Genomic DNA, 19,841 nt, shown 5'->3' on the forward strand with positions numbered 1-19,841 from the left:
AAATTGTAGTTGGTCGGATTATATAAATGGACTCTACTTGGTTTTACTTACAATGAGGCATCCTGTGAAATTACACTTGAACTTACCTATTGAAGTGATGTACTTCACAATCGCAAGTACTATAGAAAATACACTGAGTGCCCTTAGGTTTTTAAAATTTAATGTTTTAAGGAAAAGAAAAGCTATTGGATAAAAGACTTGGGCAGAGATGGGAGAGGCAGCCCGTACCTGTGCCATATTAAGGAGTGATGGTAGGAGCTGTCCCCAGGGGTTGGAAGGAGTATCTTAGCACTTAGGCTGTTTAGAGTCAATCTCCAGTGCTTGGTGATAAGAGAAAGCAGAAAGACTTTTAGTTGCTCTTATTATTGCTTTAAAGTACTTGACAGACAGTGCACTCCCTTCTTGCCTGCAGGGGCCAGGGAGAGAAATGCCCCCCACCTCTCTCTTTCCCCGCCTTGAGAAGGACCTGGCCGAGGCTCTGGCAGCTCAAGTTGATATGGCAATTAGGATCACGGAGAGGTTTGAGGCAAGGGTTGCAATGTGAATTAAAAACAAACAAGCAGGCATTGAGGTTCACTTTAGTCAGTATCGAGAGGACAGAGGCATGGAGATGGGTGAGGACACTGCAGATAGGAGAAGACCCAGCACTATTTATGAATGAACTTGTCTTAATTAAAGTGGACGGGGGAGGCAGGCCCTAGAGGGTGATGCCGAATCCAATCCTAGAGTTTCCCTCAAGAACTCATCACTACGCAGGTAAGGAGTGTCAGAGTCAACCCCTAATATTTTAAGCCTAAGAGAGGACTATTTCATGGTAATTGAGTAGACTTGCAAAAATAAAAATAGTACAAGGCACCATCCATATGTCCTTTATTAAGATTCACCTGTTGTTAAGATTTTGCCCCAGTTGCTGTGTCACTGAAGTACAGGAACTCTTCTGAGTAAAGTAGAATGCTCGCATAAAATACATTCCCAAGATGAATGGCTAACTTTATCTCTTTTCCTAATAAATAGCTATTTATTGGCACCTATTCGCTGAGTGCTAGAGCTAGAAAGTACCTTGGGAGAGAATCTGATTTGACTCCCAGAATTTTCGTAGGAACTCTGTTAGTCTGCTCATGTACTTGTACAACAGATTTTTTAATTGGTTTTTGAATTGATTTTTAGAGAAAGAGGAAGGGAGAGGGAGAGAAGGAGAGAGAAACATCGATCGGCTGCCTCCCGCACACCCCTTATTGGGAACCTAGCCTGCAACCTGGGCATGTGCCTTGACTGGGAATTGAACCGGCAAGAGTTTGGTGCATGGATGATGCCCGGTCAACTGAGCCACACTGGCTGGGCTCATACAACTGATTTATAAACTGAAATGCAGTGCTTTACATTTCTCCGTATTGAACTGTATCCTGCCTGTGTTTCAGCCATCCAGCATTGCGGCCTGTAGAGATATTTTGGTCTCAATTCTCTACTTGCCCATTAGCCATCCTTTTAGTCTTTGTCTTCTCCATTTATAATACTTATCTCTTAAAGCTTGTGTTGAGTCAGGGCTGGCTTTGGATTGATTATAGCTAAGTAGCTTAATGCTCCTTGTAGGGCTTAGAGGCAGTTCATCTACAGATTCCTTCATACAGAGTTTTCTGCAGAAAAGTGTGACCAGGGATAGTTCTCTGGACCTGCCTGGTGCCCTCACTCCCTGAAAGACCCAAGAATTACTTAGAGGCTTTTCCAAAACTTGTAGTGGTTTTCTGCACCCTACCACTCACTTTTGCACGTGTGTCTCTGAATAATAGAAAAAACAAATAATTGGAATTATGCTCTAACATATCTGCCTCTCTCCTAGCCCTCAAAATGAGATGTCACCACTTAAATCTAGAATAGTTGAAAACCTGGCTTAAGGAAAGTATCTGGGACCTGCTATTTCTTATGTTTATGATTTTGCTTTTGAGTTTAGCCTTTGAACAATATATGAACTCTTATCCATATTGTGAAGACTTAAAAACTGCCAAGGCTATAAAAAGATTTTAAGAAAAGACCTATAAATGGGAACAATAATTAAGGTTCTTGGAAACTAGGCTTGCCAATGGCCTCAAACCATTATTATTATTATATAGATGTATAATAATATAGAGATTATATATAGACAGGCATAGATTGAACGTAGGGATTATTTCCATTTTTAGCCAATGCCAAACCTTTAAATCCCAAGCTAATAATCTCTTATATAGACACATTTTTAAAGCTTTGGTTCAAATCTTAGTTCATCAATAAAACTAGAGCTGGAGAATTCTCAGATTGATTCTGCAGATATCACTAACTAAAGCAGTGCAAAGCCTACATCAATTTTGTATTTATGGTCCCTTACTCTTTAAACTTGGCCGATAGTAAAACATCCTCATAGTGATGTTGTACTAACTGGTAGTTATTAGTCAGAGGAGCCTCCGTGATGTTTGAAGTTCTATTCCAGGATCTTTCTGGAACACTTAGGTAGAAGAGAGCTTCTCTGCACAATTTTATATGCTAGGTTATAAATTTAAATTGAGAAACTTGTGTGTGTCTACATTTGCTAGCAAAAGGAGTCAGAAAAGCTTATAAGTGGCCTTTAGGGGATAGAAGTAAGTTTGCTTTTTTTTTTAGTAATCCCTAACTGTTTTGTTGTTGTTGTTGTTTTTAAAGATGCAATTAAATAGACATTACTTTTTGAGCGGTAATGATTTTTCTATAGTTTGATTACAAGGTAGAACAACTTCCTGTTTTTAGACCCCAGTGTTTCAAATTATCTGGTATCCTGTTTCACAATCCTACAGTTGATAACTATTGGTAATCTACAGTAGCATTTGATTTTCATTGAACATACACTACCAATTATTGCTTTTAAAAAGCCAGAGTGAGAGCATTGGATGTCAACCATTAGTGTTTGTCCCATTGTCCTTGGTACACACTCTCCTGCTCTCCCTTTCCTTCTGTTATTTCCTGCATTGGATAAGATGCTTTCTCACTTCACTACTGCCCCATGCAGCAAAATACCCATTTCTCTTTCTTTTGTCTTTAACCTCTCCCCAAATGAAATCTCCATTTCTCTCATAACTGGTAGCTAATCCATAATTATTTGATTACGTTAATTTGAATAAGATGTGGGATAACTGGTAGACCTTGGTATTCTAAGATACGTGATATAAATTATATCTGTTGTACAGTGAAACTTGCAAAACTACACAAAAAATTTGTTAACCCAAAGAATTGACAAGTGGCTTAACATACAGAAATTGCTTGTTTCCCTCGTCACTTCAGACTTCCTTTTTTTTTGGACTTCCAATTTCTAAGAGAACTTGTTTCATCCCTAGAGGAGTTGAGAAGAGAAAGTAACGGAAAGAGGTAGGACCTCTTTCAGCTTGACAAATAGGCCTAGCTACTTCTTGACCTCCCCTTCCCCAGGTCCTACCTCTATAAACTCACTACATATTTCTTGTTTGCCTGTTTATTTGTTTATATACTCTTTTTATGAAATATAACCCATCTCTTAGTTGCAGGTTCCTATCTCCCAACTTGCCACAGGATAGATACTCCTAATTTAGGTTGTCAACTTACATATTCTTCCATGAAACCTACGATTTTACTTTGTTTTTTAGAACAGTAATACATTCTATTAACATGATGAATTCTTTACCAAGGAATAAAAGTCATCACTAAATCTGTCTCCCTTGTGGAAAATGCTCTAATAATACTGGTCTTTATTTATTGATCATATACTATGTGCTAGGCACTGCTCTGGACACTTTATCTATATTATATTCAGGCTTCAGGGCAACCCTTATATAAGGATAGGTATTTAGATTTCCCTTTTATAGATGAGGAAACTGAAATTTGGAGAGATTAAATAGTTTGTCTAAGTTTGTGTTACTTATAAATGGGGGAGCTAATTCTAAAGCCTATTGGTTTTTGATTATACACTGTTTTCCTCTAATTTTCAGAAGCACCTTGAATGTTTTGGTATTTATATCTCAAGTACTTTTTCAGAGAGTGTGAGCAGCATGGTGATCCTACATTTTTTTTTTTTTTATATCTACGTACTGCTAGAAGTGTTTTATGATTCACTTGTTCCACTTTAAATTTTTATGAAATGCAATCAGTTTATTAATGAACTTTTTTTCCAAGGCATCTAAAGTAGTAGATGCTCATGATATTTGCTGCATGGGTAACAACAATAACTAAGAGAGGTGGCGCGAACGTAGGGGGCTTTTCACATAAAATTCATTTCTTTTGGAATGCGAAGCAGGAACTTTTCTCGAATTACAGCACGCTGCAGGGCAGGGCTAGAATCCAAGCTTTGATTAAAAGCACCCCAACTCTTTTTTTCTTTTCTTTACAACCACAGTTATTGCCAGCTGAAAAGTATAATGGAGAGCAGTGATGAATGCATTTCCATCTGCTGCAAAAATTTTTTTTAGACAGTTTCATTCTTTTACACCTAGATAAAAAGGCCGCTTTGAAATGAAGGGTAAATTAGTGGCTGCCAAATAAGTGGTTATTAGATTCCTGCTCTGGAAGCCCGTTTAGGTAACACTGATGGGGGCAGCTGCCAGTTAACAGTTCCGTCTGAAATACCTTCTCCTTGGGGGGGGGAGGGGGCCTGGTACAAGAATTCAAGTGCTCTTAGTCTTTCCCCCAACTTGTTGGTTTTAGATAGAGGTGTTACTTTCCCTGAGACTGCTCAGGTTTTCTTGGGCTGTCAAGGTCAAATGCAAACCAAACTTTTCGAATGATCTGTAGTAGGTCCTTGTACTCATCGGGACAGGAGAGAAGTAAACTGTTTGAATAGCCCGAGTCTCCTGCCTTCCCCTTCCCCTTCCCCTTCCCCTTCCCCTTCCCCTTCCCCTTCCCCTTCCCCTTCCCCTTCCCCTTCCCCTTCCCCTTCCCCTTCCCCTTCCCCTTCCCCTTCCCCTTCCCCTTCCCCTTCCCCTTCCCCTTCCCCTTCCCCTTCCCCTTCCCCTTCCCCAGTAGTTGATGGGTCTTGGTGCTTTTTGACTTCATTAAGGTTGCCTCTCAGGATCACTTCTGAAGCAGTATATTATAGGAAAATTTCATCAGTCTCTTAATACTGTTACCTAATTATTAGTAATTAGAACTCTGGGCTCCAGTGAGCAGATTTGTAGTCACTTTTATGCATTAATACTTTTCAATGATTTAAAAAAATTGTTTTTATTGACTTCAGAGAGAGGACAGGAGAGGGAGAGGGAGAGATAGAAACATCAATGATGAGAGACAGTCATTGATCGGCTGCCTCCTGCATGCCCGTTACTGGGGATGGAGGCCACAACCTGGGCATGTGCCCTGACCGGGAATCGAACTTTGGCCTTCTGGTTCATAGGTCGATGCTCAACCTCTGAGGCATGCCGGCTGGGCCTTTTCAATGATTTTGAACCTGTATTTCTTTGGTATGGAATCCAGGTTACTGTATTTCCTGAATGTTGATGGGCATTAGGATTATCTACAATGATCAGGGAGTGAGTCACTAAAATATAATTTATTTAACGGCTGCATAAGGTGATTTTTGCCACTCCTGCTACTGTGGTATCATAAAACAATTTTAGAAAGAGGATAGTAATTATATGGCTGGCTGAAACTTATTAAATACTTACTATGTGCCAATTACTGTGCGAAGTGCTCCACATCTGTTATATCTAATTTAATCCTCACTCTAATCCTATTAAGGGCCATTATTATGCCAACTTCACAGATGCACAAACTGAGGTCTATGAAGGCTAAATAGCTTGGCCAAATGAACAGTAATTGGAGTTGGGATTTTAATCCAGGCGACCTGACTCCAGGGCCGGAGCCCCTGACCGCTCTGCTGTACATCATGCCCATGCCTCCTGCTTTAGACATAGTACAGCTCTGTTTAAGGTTTCCACTCATAAAATTCTCCACGTCGTTTCCCATTAGAGGCTGTGTGTACAGGCCGGATTTTCCATTTCTCTTCTAATAAAACTTCATCTTTAGGTTTAGTGGCTGCCAATTGGTTTCTTGCAAAACATTTTCAGCTTTTAGCGTGTTTTGTTCCAGGTAAGAGGATTGTGTCAATTTGCTGACTCTTTGGCGAATGTGCTTTAAGGTTGGGGGTGGTCAGATCTTTGTACTGTAGAAATGAACAGTTAAAGCAGTCTTTATTTTGGGTTATGTTATAATTGGGGGGGGGGCAGATTTGTCATTTGAACTGTATTTTAGACACATATGGAAATTGATTTTTGTTTTATAAAATATGCAGATGGGGAAATTCTGGAAGCAGCCTGGGTAGAGGAGACAAATTCCACTCAGAATTTAAAATTGACCATGGAGAATTAAAAAGGGGGCTGAGGGTAGGGATAACCCATATGCGGGTTGTTGAATTCAAAGGTTTTCACCTTTTGTCTCCTAAGAGTTAACCTGATAACACTATTATTGGGAAATGCTTAGCTTTCTAAACTTGAACTGAACACTTTAAGTTTTAGAGCACAGTTTCTAAGTCCATGAAATAATCTTCACACAGCAAGATTTATTTTGTGTGTACTTTGTGACATTCATGATATGTTCAGCATCGCGTTATCAGTCATATTCCAGTTATTTTGTTAAAATATTGTATGTAACTGAAATAAACAAACTTTCTTGTCAATTACATTATAATGACCTCTCATTGGATCTCTAACCAAGGCCATTTAAAAGTCTTTTGTCTTTCATAGACAGTTGTTTTTTACTCCCCTTTCTTCTCTGAAAGTGTTTACAACCAGCTACAGGCGAGAATGCTCAATGAAGCCATCACTTGAGACCATGCCAATGGACTGAGTAATTTTCTAAACTAATGAAGAGGTTGATGGATGCATATAACTGCTCACCCAAGATCAAACAAAACAAGAATTAATTACACGAACTGATGAGGATGATTATAATTTTTAATGACTTTTTGTTTGAAATGTTGCTGGTTCTTTAATGTTTTGTTTTCTCTTAAGCTGTCTATAATTTACAGCAATTTGGTAAAGTGTACATTTGTGAACAAAGACAACTTCCTTCCTACGTGATCCCTCCGGAATTCAGACACCATTTTTATTTTCATGGCAATATAGTTATTTGCATAAGCCCAACAAGAATCTGTTTTCTTTGTACAGGACATAATCAAAAACACTGATTCTATTATCAGGGCTTTGACTGGAATGTCATATTTGGGAATGATGTATAAAATCAGATATGGCCATTTTTAAGGAACTAAGGTGGTCTTTATTGAGCTAATACTTATAAAACTCTCTTGGGAAGCCCTTGCTGATGTGGCTCAGTTGGTTGGGCATAATCCTGTGCCCCGAAAGGCTGTTGGTTCGGTCCCCAGTAGGGGACGTGCAGAAGGCAGCCAATCGATGTTCACATCGATGTTTCTCTTTCTTTCTCCCCCTCCCCCTTCCTTTCTAGCTCTAAAAATAAATAAATAAATAAATAAATAAATAAATAAATAAATAAGTAAATAAATAAAATATAAAAAGCACACACAAAACTCTCATGGGGAAAGAAACTGTCTCATGGACACAAACAGAAGTATGGTGGTTGCCAGAGGGAATGGGGGGGTGGAGGGGGTTAAGGGTGTCTTAATATATGGTGACGGGAGAAGATAAGACTTTGGGTAGTGGGCACACAGAGCAATATACACATCTTGAAACAAACGCACACCTGAAACCTGTATGTTCATATTAACCATTGTTATGCCAATAAATTTAATAAAGTGTTAAGACAAAAAAATAAAATAAATTAAAAAAACTACAACTGGCCTGGTACTTGGCTTACAGTGTTCCTGGCCTTACAGGTGAGTAAGGAAGGTCATTTCCTGGGATACTCAGGAACCTTAAAATTTGGGGGGAACCTTAAAAAGAGAGGAATTCAGCCAAGTTTATAGGTAGTGAAGGCAAAGTCTGGTGGCAAGTTTCTGGCCTGGCTTCCCAGCCTTGAGAGTCTTTTAAAAAAGTCTTAATTTGAGATTGTTATTAAAAGTTCCAGCAAAGCACACCGTGCTGACAGGCCACGAGATAACTCGTGCCTGCACTTAACATTAAGTAATTTTAAACACCTTTCTGACCAAAGCAGCAGGCTGCACGGGCAAATTCTGGCTCGCATAGCCAGTCGGCAAGGTGTTAAGAAGAATCTATATGGTCACTGCTCTTGCTGCACTTATATAAATAACCAGACCAAATTTAATGAGATTAGACTAATCTTGCAAACAAATTAGTTTTACCCTCCTGTTGTTGATAGAATGGGGGTAATTATAGAGAGAAAGAATGTTTCAATAGGAAACTGTAATGCACATTGTGGATCTTAAGTTCTAGTCCTATTCATTGTCTTTAAATTTTGTAATCTACCTATAAATTGGTCTGGATCCTGAATTCTAGTTTCCTCCCATATCTGGCCTCGGCCCTCCAAATGAACATTTCCAGTTTATCTCCTTCCCCGCTGACTTGAAATCACTGAGAACTGAAACTCTTTCCTGAAACCCTGCAACCTGAGGCTAGACAACTTGATTTTAACTTTAGAGGAATCACCACAACATACCATGTACGGGTAACCATCATGCCGGTGGTGTGGGCCAGCCAGGAAGTTCACCAGACTACCTGATGACCTCACCAGGGACACACTGCAAACCAGGGAAGTCCGTCAGATTGCCACTGCCTATCCCTCCACCATCTAAAGATGCTTGGAGTTCAACACCTAGAAATCTTGACTGTCTCTGGACTCAAAAACTGAGTTTATGGTTTGTTCTAACCATTAACCTTTTTCTTTTGTTTCTGTAGAAATGCCCCTTGTTAAATAAATGCCTGACTACTCCCATCGATACCACCCCGTCCTGAAATGAGACCCAGATGTTGAAATGGACGGACCCAGTCTCAGCACTGGTTCAGAGGGTTATGGGACAATCTAGCAGCTTAGTTTCTGGACTGTGGGACTTCCTGGGAAAGTTTCAGATGAGGGAATGACGGGGGACAGGATGTGCCACCCCCAAATATGGCACCTTGGCAGCTTGAATATTTTAAGGTGAAGGAATTTGAGAAATGGCAGGTGTGGGAAGACCTTTTGACCTTCCCCAGAAGCAGGTTGGAAGACCGTCAGGTGCCTTCCCTGTATCCAGAGAGAAGAGCATTATCTCCAAAGATGGAGGGACACCGAGAGGGCTGAGCACACAGGCCTTGCTGAGTTTCCCCAATGTGTTACTCTAAGCTCATACTCCTTTTGTCCTGGCATAGTTTTCCAAGATTCTCTACTCGTCATCAACCCTAAAAACACTCAGGTTTAACCATTTCTTTGGCCTTCATTTCCTTAGAAAGTCTCCCATGTCACATAAAATTTATATTAAATAAATCTGTGTGTTTTTCCTTTGTTAACCTGCCTTTGGTTATAGAGACCCAGCTGAGAACTTAGAAGGGTAGATGGAAAATATGTATTTTCTCTTCTACAAGAAGCACCAAATAAATAAGTTCCCCCCAAAACTTGAAAACTCTTGTTCCTGGAGGCTTATATTGACTGCCCTCTTGAGGCAGAAAAAGACAAACCTAATGGGACATTTAAGTACATTGTTTTATCTTGTGTCCTATTTTGAGATAAACAGAGGCCAAGGATGACTTGCTCTGAGCAGGGATTGCCATGTGCAAAGCTCAGGTAGGAACAAACACTCCCAGGTTTACACCATAAGGCTGAAGTGACCATGAACACGTCACAACTGCCTTGTGTTGAAATCTGACAAAGTTTGTTCTCGGGACTTCTTCAAGGGCTTCCGTAATCTTCAAAGATATGATAAACGTACCTCATCAATTCTCTTTCAATTTTAGGCTCAAATATAGATTTTCCTTTTCTTCTTCTTTTTTTTTTTTTAATTCTCACCTGAGGATACTTTTTCCATTGCTTTTTCAGAAAGAGTGGAAGGGAGAAAGAGAGAGAGAAACATCGATGTGAGAGAGACACATTGATTGGTTGCCTCCTGCATGTGCCCCGACCAGCACCGGGGATCGAGCCTTTGGCCAGAATGGAACCTGGGATGTGGTCCAGTGCTCTAACCATTGAGCAAAACCAGCTAGGGCAGTTTTTCCTTTTCCATAAAAAAAATCTGATGTGAAAAGTTTTCCTCATGTGTGTTTTAGTTCCCATTAAGTGAAAAAGCTCAGGTAGGAACAAACATTCCAAACATACTATTTTTGATTAATCAAAAATTGTATGTGGCCCGGCAGGTGTGGCTCAGTGGTTGAGTGTCAACCTATGACCCAGGAGGTCACCATTCGATTCCCGGTTGGGGCAGAGGCCCAGCTTTCTGGCTCCTCGATCCCCAGCAGGGGGCATGCAGGAGGCAGCCGATCAGTGACTCTCATCATTGATGTTTCTCTCCCTCTCCCTTCCTCTCTCTGAAATCAATAAAAACATATTTAAAAACAATAAAAAGTAGTATGTGTACTATTTTTTACTTATTATTCTTATTTAGAATAAATACTCGGGGGGCATCTAGCAGTAGAAAATAACTTTAAAGCAGTGTTTCCTGTATCCTTTCTTTCATGAAATCTTGTAACATGATTACTACATACGGTGTGTGTTTTCTTTTGCTCACTAGATAAACACTGTTAGGGTAATATTTTAATTGAAAAGGCGCTTAACCCATCTATTTTTTAATGTGTCGAGGTTAATGTTTTATCAAGTTACTCTTTCTGTAGCAGGCAGTCTTAATGTAGTGGTTTTGGCAGTGGCTTTCAGTGAGCTCTCAGAGAAGAGGAGCATTTGAAGGGAAACAATTGCTTGCTTTGTAAGCGGTGTTGTTGAGCAATGACTAAGGACATTCATTTGCGCAGCCAATGTAAACTCCAGACAGATTTCCCTGCCTTTTCCTCACGTGGCTCATGTGAGTCGGTGTTTATCACCGACTCGAGTATCTCCAAGTCTTACAAACCACATAACTGACCGTGAAATCAAGCAGCTGTTTCAAAGGGCTTTCTGCAAGTAGATTTTATTTTTTATTTCTGGGGTCAGTGCAATGAAAAGATTGTGCAATTTGTGGATGGGTATTGGAACTTTTCCCCCTCCCTCCCTTTCTTCCTTCCTTTGGCCTTCTTTAAAGCATATTTCAATGTAGAGATTTCTGCAGTACTTTTTTAAAAAAAAAATATGTTTTTATTGATTTTTTAGAGAGAGGGAGGGAGAGAGAAACATCGATGAGAGAGAAACATCAATTGGCTGCCTCCTGCTTGTCCCCTACTGGGGATTAAGCCCTCAAGCCAGCATGTGCCCTGACGGGGAAGCTGGTGACCTCTTGGTGCATGGGACGACCCTCAATCCACTGAGCCACACCAGCCAGGCATAGACTATCTACTTTTTTGTTCAGGGTGACTCCATGGGCTCTGGTCTGGGGTTGATGGCATTTAACATTTGGATATCCCACAGCTACCCTCCAGTACTCTGCTCATGTTTTACCCCAAACTGCCTTTTGGTTTCTGACACTTTTGGACAGTTTAGTTCCATATTCAAACTGTGTGGCAAGACTTATAACAGAGAGTGGGAAGTGGGTTTGGCCTGAGGACAAGGGACTGGGGAAGGCCCAGGCCTGCTGCTCTGCCTTGTTCTTTAGAATTTATGTCCCTTTAGTTGCTGACCGCTTTCCCCACGTGACCACCGCTTTGCCATGACTGTGTGAGTGAGACTTGAGTGTGATGTATGGGTTCTGAAGCATGCGTTTCAGATGTTAGGAATTGAGCTCTAAATTTACTTGACAGAAACCAGACTCATTGTTCCTCTGAGACCCTTGGTGTAGTAGAATCGGAGCCAGAAGACTTAGGCTGGGATCTTGGCTCCTCCTCTGATTATCTATGTCCCTCTGAGCAAGAAATAGAGTTTTTCTTAATCTATTTTCTCTTTAGTATCAAGGGAGGGGTAGTTCTTCCTGTTGTTGGTTGTTGCAATGAGACTTAAATAAGAAGCTAAGAGAGCATTTATAGCCTTCTAAAGAGCTATTTCAGTGTCAAGTGAAATGAGTAGATGCTGCGTCTCTGGAGGTGGCCGCGTGTCACAAGTACTCACATGCTAAGGCTCAGATCTGAAGTCATAAGCTGTGTGAGAACCCGGTTTGCTGCCCCACTGTGTACCCAAGATCTTCACAGAACTGTGCTTATCTCATTTTCTTTAATTCTGAGTTTAAGAACTTTTCATCATTTTTGGTCTTTTCACCCCTTTTCTCTGAAGTTTTGATTGTGCCTTCCCCATCTCAATAAGTGGTATAGCGAAGCCTCGTGCCCTTTTCTGCAGCTGGACAGATAAGCTACCTCTGTGGGCTAATCCCAAAAAGTAAGGAGGCAGGAGATGTAGCAGCAGGGTTCTCCTGAGTTCCCTGTGTGCCTCAGATTAAAAGGAACAAGACAGATGGGAATCTGGAGGACACAATGCTGAAAAGAAAGATGTTTGGGTAGAAGCTGGACAGACACATAGGAAGTCAGGCTCAGCAGTTGAGTGGAGAATCTGGAAAGGGAGTTTGGTCTGCGTCTAGGGAAAGATAATGGGGCACCCAAGGCCTTCCCTTTGAGGCATCCTGTCCCAGCCAGGTAGTGCACCCTGAGCTTACACACCTGTAGTGTCCAGGCTGCATGCTTTCAAAATGCTACCCTGTTAATATTCTTAATGCATGTCAATCAGCATTCATATACTGATAGCTGATAGTTAAAGACTTTGTATATTTTAAAACAATGTCTCTGAGATTCTTTTTAGTAAGAGAAATATATCCTTCAAGTTAGTTTTTTTGAAAGTGAAGTATTTGACTCTTGGCTCTGTTACACATGAGCTGTGTGATACTGGGCAAGGTACTCAACTTCTTTTAATGTTCTTTTTTTTTTATTAGCCATAAAATAAAATAGTTCCTTGCAGAGTTGTTGGGGTGAAAAATAATATGTGTAAAGTACCTAGTACACTGCCAGGTGCACAGTAGGGATTCAGTTAATGATGGATATTATTTTTTGATCTAGGCTTAATGTGTAACTATTTGTATATCATTGGCAATAAATTCTGTTGATAAAATATGAGCATTCTAAATAGTGTCAGTCTTGTGGGTTTCAGTATTTGTTTGTAGACTGAATATATATCATGTTTCTTTATAGGTATCTGAAAGAGCAGATGCCATATTCTGTTGAATTATATGTAGTAACCCAAAAGGCGTATATCAGTTCTCAGAAACAGCTTCACTGACAAAAAGATAATTTTACATTTTGAAAGGGTCACTTATTTAAAAATTTTACTTGGGCTATATTTGTATCCTTGACAGGAAAATTAATATCTTTTCTAACTAAATTGCAGTCATTTAAATTATGGGATGTACCAATTAAATTACATTCACTCTTACTAGAGTTGTCATCCCTCTTCTCCTGTTCTCCCATTCCCCTCCTTACCCTCCCTGCATCTTTGATAATACAGACAAAACTGCTAACTATACCCCAGTAGCTGGTCTTTTTTTTCTTCTTTTGAGAAATAGAACTCCTGGTCCCACTCCGAGTGTTAGCTAACCCATGGCTGCCCAGCTACAGTGTATTTCCCAGCTACGTGCACCTAAATGGAGCCCTGTGACTAAGTTTGAGACCCTGGGATGTAAAAGGAAGAGATACAGGCAACTTTGGGGATCACCTTTTTAAAGATCAAGTCATTTGCCCTGGATGCTCTTGTTTCCTTTTCCCCTTGGCTGGGAAATGACAAGAATTAGAGCAGCAGTCTTGGAGCCAGAAATGGACACTAAGTGATGAAGATGACAGAAACAACCAGCTACTCTGGGTTCCCTGGAGTAGAGCTATTTACCCACCCTAGACCCCTCACTCACCTTTGAGCTGCTATGTGAGAGAGAAATAAACTTCTATCTTATTGAAGCCCTTGTACATTTGTATTTCTTTGTTGCAGCTGTTATGGTTTTTCACAGTCTACCTAGTAGCCCAAACAAAACTCTATGGTAAAGAGTTGTGAGTTGCCTACTGAATGGGAGAAAATATTTGCAAATCATATATCTGATAAGGGGTTAAAATGAAAAATATATAAAGTACTCATATAAGTCAATAGCAAAAGAAAAATCTGATTAAAAAGGGGCAGAGGATCTGAATAGACATTTTTCCAAAGAAGATGTACAGATGGCCAACAGATGTACAAGAAGATACTTAATGTCATTAATGATCAAGGAAATGCAAATCAAAACCAAAATGATATAGCACTTTACACCTGTTAGCATGGCTGTTATCAAAAGACAAGAAATATGTGGAAAGGGAACACTTGTGCATTGTTGGTGGGAATGTAAATTGATGCATCCACTATGGAAAACAGTATGAAGGTTCTTCAAAAAAGTAAAAATAGAACTACCATATGATCTAGTAACTCTACTTCTGGGTGTTTATCTGAAAATGAAGACATTAATTGAAAAGATATGTGCAGCCCCATGTTTATTGTAGCATTATTTATGATAGCCAAGATACGGAAACAAACTAAATGTTCATTGATGGGTGAACGGATAAAGAAGATGTGAGACAGACAGACACACACACACAGAGGAATATTATTCAGCCATAAAAAGAGTGAACATTTGCAACAAAGCTAATGGACCTTTAAGGCATTATGCTAACTGAAATAAGTCAGACAGAAAAAGGTAAATACTGTATGATCTTGCATGTGGAATCTAAAGAAAACAAAAAACCAAGCTCATGGGTATAGAGAACAGATTGTGGTTGCCTGAGGTAGGGGATGGTGGGGGGGGCAAAATAGGTGAAGGGGGTCAATAGGTACACACTTGCAGTTGTAAAGTAAGTCCTGGGGATGTAATGTGCAGTACTATGATTACAGTTAATAGTATCGTCTTGCACATTTGAAAGTTATGAGAGTGGATCTTGAAAGTTTTCATCAGGAGAAAACTGGTGAGGATGTTAACTGGACTTATTATAGTAATCATTTTGCAGTATATACAGATATCGAGTCATTATGTTATATACCATTTCTGCACAGATTAATCTATTGCAAATTCTTAATATGTTTTGTCTCATAAAACATTTATTTGGTGAGCTGTGTCCTAATTGATAGTGGAATGAAACAAAGTCAAAGGAGAGATCTTTTCCAAGTATGAAGAAAAAGATCTCTTTTGATCAGTGATAAAAATAACAAACAAGAACCAGACTTGCCTATTACAGTTTAAAGGAATGAGCAATAATCAATAAACCAAAAGGAAAGGCCTATGCTTGTCGAGTTCTGTAAGAGTCCAGATTGAAGGCCAAGAAGTGTTAAATTGCAATAGCGATAAAAAAAAATAAGAAAGAGAAAAATGAAACGATGCTGGGAGAGAAAGATGAGATTATTAGTGGTGGTTGCAGCAACCAAGGTGGATGGATGTGGGGGGCATCTGAAAGCAGGTGCTACTCTCCACAGAAGAGCCAGCAGCAAAAGCTGCGGCAAAAGCAGATAAATGATGTTACTGGCGTGGCTGACGCTGAAGATACTGGTATATTGTAGCCTCGTTGGAGTGTTGTGTTGGGGCTGGGAAAGACACGCGTGGAATTGCAGTTGTCCTTAAGGTGCTGTAGCATGTAAGGTATTCATCTCAGAATATCTCTCGGATAACCCATTCTCTACTCTTTGTTTTTGTATATTTAAAATAGCACGTACACGTTTGTTTCCTGAAATCTTGTCATATCAGTGGTTCTTACTGGGCTTTAGCAGAGCTGATACGCTGAGATTTCTTCTAACTGCTCTTTACTTCCTTTGATACTTTATATTTCTTTGTGGCAGAAGAAAATATAGTAAAGCATAATATTATCACCCATTTTATAGGAGTGGGGAAATCAAGGTGAAGGTTAAGTGGCTTATGCAAGGAACCAAGGGAAGGAGGCTTTCAAGTGTAGCTTGGAAGCCAGGAGTTGGGTGTTTTTATAGGGAAAAAATACAATGGCTAATTGAGCCGGCTCTCTGAATTTAAGAAAATAACTTTTTTTATGCTTGGTTCTACACTTAAGTATATTAAATCTTTCAAGTATTATATATATCGGTACCGACTAATCTACCTTTCGTTATATAATGGACAGCTGATCCAGCCTTTCCTTTTAAGAAAATCCTTGATGTATTAGGTCGTTAAAACAAATTCTAACATTTGGTGCTCATTAGTGTTGTAACCGAAACAAAAACATTTTAATGGTTGATCCCAGAATATTTTGAAGTTAGTGTAACTTTGCTGGAAAGGTATTTAAGCTACGGTATCAGTTGCAAATAGGCCGTGAGCCAATTTTCAAAGCTGTTTCTAAGTAAGACATTGAGTTTTCAGAATGCAGAAAAATACATTATGTGGCACTGTGCCATGAGGCAAAGCAACAGAATGAAACAATTACAATGGGTTTTGTATTGATAATTGTATTTCTAAGTGAGTAGTTTATGATATTATGAGACAGAGTTTAGAATAACTCCTCAGTGTGGACAACAGTCACTTTGTTTTAATAATAAACCATGAAAGAGGTGTTTTGAATATAAAGAAGGATGTCAGTATCTGGATAACAAAAATTCAAACTCAAACTCAACATTTAGGATTTAAAACTACTTGACCTGATGAAAAATGGGATGCTTCGTTTCTCTATTAAGGTAAAATAATGATTTTCTGTAATGTAGCGATCCAGAAGGTAAAATTTTGACTTAAAATCCTTGCTGCTTGTTTTTTGCTGGACAAAAGAATTTGGCAAAGAGTATTTTTTCTCAAAGAGTGCTCAAACTGTGGTAAATGGGAAAGAAAGGCACGGTTAAGTGTTATTAATGTTATATGTGCATTCAAAATGGATTTTGCACTTCATTTGTCATCTCAAAGCAAAAAGAAATGTAAGACAGTAATTAGATTGATAATAAATGCAATCTGATGGTTTATATGTGTGTCTGACATTTAACCATGGACACTATTACTTGCAAGAACTCTTTTTTTTAAAAAACAACTCTGTGTATGTTTTACTCAAAGTTGTTTAATTTGTATAATTTTAAATATATATATATATCTTTATTGGTTTCAGAGAGAGGAAGGGAGAGGAAGAGGGAGGGAGAAACATCAATGATGAGAGAGTCATTGATCGGCTGCCTCCTGCACTCCCCCCACTGGGGATCGAGCCCGAAACCCGGGCATGTTCCCTGTCGAACCCCGATCTCCTGGATCCTAGGTCAGTGCTCATCCGCTGAGCCATACCTGGCTGGGCTAAAATTTTTTAATGTAAGATAAAAGACTTAAGATTACATAACAGGTCTGTTTTCAACATGTGTTTCTGAAATATACACATTTGCAGTGTTATTGAATTTTAAGAGTTCTTTATGTGCTCTGGATACAAGTTGTTTGGTGGATATGTGTATTGTGAATATTTTCTCCTGTCTATGGCTTGCCTACATTTTAATTTTGATGTTTAGTTCATCAATTACCCTTACATGGTTTGTGCTTTTCGTACCTTGTCTAAGAAATCGTTGCCCAGCCTAAGTTCTTAAAGATTTCCTCCTAGATTTTCTTCCAGAAATTTTATAGTTTTCAGCTCTTACTTTATGTGTGTAATTTGTTTCAAGTTTATATTTGTGTATACTGAGTATAATTTGTGTGTGTGTGTCGTCAGTAGAAACCCATTGAAAATGTTTGCACGTGGAGACAGCTTTGGTGACAGTGTAGAGGTTGCAACCAAGAGTGAAAAGATGGTTTGAGTCGGTAATGACCTGACCTAGGACAGCAGTCATGCATGTGGAGAGCGCAGGCGAGGGGACAGAGGTGATGACGCTTTAGAGGGAGAATAAATGGCTTGGGGAGCAAAGATGAGGCTGAGGCCATGGTTCCAGGAAACAGCATGGTCTGTGGCCAGGACTGGAACGTAGGGCAGGGAGGAGATTCATCATGAGTGGAGAGGCGCTGTTGTCACACTGCTGACTTAAGTGACAGCAGCGCACCTAGTCCCTGTCCCTGTGCACACAGGTTGGGGCCTAGCCAGAGTCTTAGTGAAAACATTTTTATTAATTCACTGCAACCAATTTTCTGTGTGCTATATAATTTCCATTATGGTATTTTTTTATAGCTTAACAATATTGTAGTTTTTTAAAAAAATATATTGAGCATGTGCCCTGACCAGGAATCGAACCCTGACCTCCTGGTTCATAGGTTGACGCTCAACCGCTGAGCCACGCCGGCTGGGCACAATATTGTAGTTTTGTAATGAAGTTACTCTGTATCTGCTGTATAAAAAAATTAGCTTTTTTAAAAAAAATAAATGATGCTACCAAAATGGTTTCCACTGTATTTCTCCTGTTTCCACCACAACATAGCCACTTATAAGGATATTCGTCCATTCTTTGTGTAGCTGTGCAGACATATCATACTTTCCATGTAAGTAAGATTGTATTATCTCTATTTCTTTCTTTCTTTAATTTTTTAATCTTTTGAGAGTACTTTGTATGTCTTTTGTCTTATTTTTGACACTTTCATCTTTAATTCATCTGAGGTTTATTTGGGGTTATTTTAAGATCTAATTATATTTTATTTTTTCAAGTGGATTATCAGTTATTCCAACATTAATATTGACTAATCCATCTTTTCACCGCTGATTTGAAACGCTGCCTCCACTGGATCTTGTTTTACATTGCTCTATTTCCGTATTAAGTTCCATTTACCGGTTTGTTTCTCTCATTACATGCCTGAGAGTGGGGCAGTGTAACATTAACTCAGGGTGATTGTGAGCATCAAATGAGAGCCGCACAGACAATGACCAGTGCTAGCCATCTGGTGTAGAGTGTCAACACATACACATTAGCCGTTGTTAAGTTAGCCAGAAAGGAATACTGCTTTACTGTTTGTAAAACAGTAGAGAGTAAATGGCAAAAAAAGATTAAAAGTGTAGTAAGAAGTACTGGCATCTCTTTTTTCCCCCATAAAAATTTAGACCTCCTAATTTTTATACTGTGCTTATAGAACAGAAAGAGCTGATATTCTTTATGTATAGATAAATCAGATTAAGAAATGCAACCAAGATTCGGTGATGTTCAGTTAATAGCATTATAGATGCTCTAGATTACAGCCTCTTTGCGGGCAGAGACTATGTCTTATTTCATTTAACAACCATTTATTGAGCCCTTCCGTGTGCCAGGCACTGAGCATAGAACAAAATGCAACATCTACCTTGAGCTCTTGAGCAGCTCACATCCAATGGGGGAAACAGACATATAAGTAAATATAAATAGAGTTAAAAATGCATTTATATACACCAGTGTTTTTAGTTGTCTTCTACTGATGTGGAAATATTTATATCAGAGCTGCACACATTCACTGAGACATTTTTCTAACCATCTGGATGGGATGATGGAAATATTTAAATAGTGTTTTTACACTACCTTCGTGTGAACTGTATTTCAAAGTACTTATTTGTCCCCCCATCCCCTACCCTCAAATCCTTGAATGATACAATCACACAAAGGCAAAAGGCCACATTTTTGGAATGCTTTTTATGCTTTCTGTTTTCCAAGATGTTAACTCTATGTATTCCACATTGAATTCTTAGGTACTGCATACTAACAAAATGATGGTAGTTTCGGTACCTCATACTAAAATTATTTTCTCTGAATGCCTCCTCTCGTTCTGGGAGTCAAATTATGTAATTAATTTGTAATTTTATAAGGTCAGATGAATGCATTTTAAAATGCAGGCATCTGTTCTCTATATGTTCTACACCTGCAACGAGATGATTTTAACCATTCACTTATAAAAGAGAAACACATTGTCAGGCCCCCCCCCCAGCTTTGAAGCGTGCACTCTATTTTTTGCTTGGTAACCATGTGAAAAATACCAATTACCGAAACTCTGAGCA

The 19,841-nt window shown here is 39.2% G+C and overlaps 1 protein-coding gene across 3 annotated transcripts in view; it reads left to right on the forward strand.

Annotated features, from left to right (window-relative positions):
* Positions 1–19,841, forward strand: part of DISP1 (dispatched RND transporter family member 1) — a 100,706-nt gene that overhangs the window by 2,685 nt on the left and 78,180 nt on the right. The gene's annotated exons all lie outside the window — the stretch shown is intronic.

This window comes from Miniopterus schreibersii (genome assembly GCF_964146895.1).
Source record: "Miniopterus schreibersii genome assembly, chromosome: 21".
In the NCBI taxonomy this organism is placed as follows: Eukaryota; Metazoa; Chordata; class Mammalia; order Chiroptera; family Miniopteridae; genus Miniopterus; species Miniopterus schreibersii.